Source organism: Branchiostoma belcheri, unplaced genomic scaffold (assembly GCF_001625305.1).
Source record: "Branchiostoma belcheri isolate BF01 breed outbred unplaced genomic scaffold, Haploidv18h27 scaffold403, whole genome shotgun sequence".
Taxonomy (NCBI): domain Eukaryota; kingdom Metazoa; phylum Chordata; class Leptocardii; order Amphioxiformes; family Branchiostomatidae; genus Branchiostoma; species Branchiostoma belcheri.
The window spans coordinates 41,833-43,950 of record NW_017804025.1 but is presented as its reverse complement, the minus strand read 5'-3'; the positions used below and the strand labels follow the sequence as shown (position 1 = coordinate 43,950).

Genomic DNA, 2,118 nt, shown 5'->3' with positions numbered 1-2,118 from the left:
CTCTGCTCTCTCTTCGTTGTATAAACTACATTCTAATACAAAGTGTTCCTCATCCTCTATCCTAATTTAGATTACAATACCTACATATTCGTTGTTCCAGGGGAGTGCGGTTATGGCGTCCGGTTTCAATGTGTAATTTGTGGCAGCTTATCCTGAGTTTTGTAGTGGCGGTCCTATGCCGTATATTGTCGAGATTTAGATACTTTTCTCCATTATACGTTGTCTTGAACAGTCTGTACGATCTCAATTTGTTTCTAGCAGCTCCGCCTTTGTTATCATTGTGTATTTCTTTTAGAAACGTTTGGAAATGGATGTCTTTCAGACGTTGGTTGATGGAATTAATAATATGGGACGTATCTGTGTTTTGTGATAAAGTGCAGTGCCAGATATAACCAAAACCACACTCCTCTAAGGACTTCCGAACTCCTGAGGCCCAACATTTGGCTCCAGTTTTGTCTAAGGCTATCTGACAAGATAGAGCATCGAACTGGAAACTGTCGACAGGCACTTTCTGGCGAAGTCTAATGAGGTGTTTGATAGCATTTAGAGAGGCTTTTACTTGAATGGGAAACCTCCCTAGTTCCGCTCTTGCAGCGAGACCGCATGCTGATCTTGGAACGTGAAGGGCTTGCTTACAGAATTTTAGATGAATTGATTCTATAGGGCAGGAATTGGAACTTTTAGCTGAGCCCCAGATCTCCGACCCGTAAAGAATTACGGGCTTTACACAACTGTCAAAAAGTTGTAATAGTAATAGTAATAGTAATAGTTGTAATAGTAATAGTAATAGTAATTACCTTTCCATCTCTTTAGCATTATCACTGGCCCCATCGTAGATGGTGAGAAAGTCATAACCGCCCTCAGTGTGGAAGCTGTCAAACGTGAGGCGAATGATGCTTCCTTCTGGTACAGTGATCGACCACTCGCAGTTCTCATTGTTGCCATAGTTACCGGGATAGTTGGGTGACGTCATAGGTCCTCCAGAAGGAGCCGTCAGGTTCCCTCCACATCCGGTGACGTTGGTTACTATGGAATGAGAAATAACATTATCAGGTGCAGGTAACGTCACGCCACTATGTAAGCGTGAAGAGAGGCTAATAGTATGTTTTGTACAGTGTTACTGGGTCCATATATATTTATTTCAGTATGTACATGGTGTGGATTTAAATGTTGTTTTCCATCATTTACTCTTCCCTTTCTTCTCCTCATAGATCCTGTTATTTTCTTAAATTGATTCAATTTCTACATTTTTAGGTTACATCACTTGAATTTTGGTACAACGGTATAGAGTGGACAAGTACCCCTGGCCTTTTTATTCATTCTATTTTATATTCTTTTGATGCAGGATTTAGGAATGTCATGGCTTTTTTTATTTACTTCACCACATATATAGTTCACCACAAAACAAGGGTCAAGTGAGCCACTTAAATGTTTTGGGTTACTGTACAGTCAGTGAGGACAGATGTTTGTTGACCTTAGACTTAAAACGTTTAAGGTTAAACCTATGTGGGAAACAATCACGTGGTAGCTTGTTCCAAAGTGATGTTGTTGTAGAAAAAGGCTTTCAGTGTGGAACTTCCTCCTAAGAGGTGGTGTATGGAGAAAGAAAGGGTGATTTGCTTCAGTGGCAGTGGCAAAGCGTGTCCGGCCGTGCTGAGAATGTTCGAGGTGGAGGCACTAGCGAGTGAAGTTCCGCGGAGCTATTTGGGCTATTTTGTGACAAAATCTGTATATGTGGGGTCCTGGAACTGGTATTACACCCAAATGAACCGTAATTTTGGTAATGCGTGCGAGATATATCTACCGAAAACAAATCATTATAAATGTTAGCCTGAAATCCATTGAAATTTCAAAATTTGGGACAACTGCCAGGTCCATATTTCGGGGTGCAACGCAACTGAATGGAATGCGAAGCAAGAGCCAAAAGGCATGCAGCATGCTATAAGCATGGCTACAGCTTTATCCTTAATGATGATGGTTGTTGATAACATTAGTTTAACTACATGTGCCTTTAGCACCTGCAACGTGTTTCTCATTCTTACTCTGCCATAACGTTAAATGGATTCAATTTCGGGGGCCAAATGACCTGTAATGTGCAAGCTCAAAGCAGATACATGG

The 2,118-nt window shown here is 41.1% G+C and overlaps 1 pseudogene; it reads right to left on the bottom strand.

Annotated features, from left to right (window-relative positions):
- LOC109477669 overlaps window positions 1-2,118 on the bottom strand; it is a 39,170-nt pseudogene that overhangs the window by 21,158 nt on the left and 15,894 nt on the right.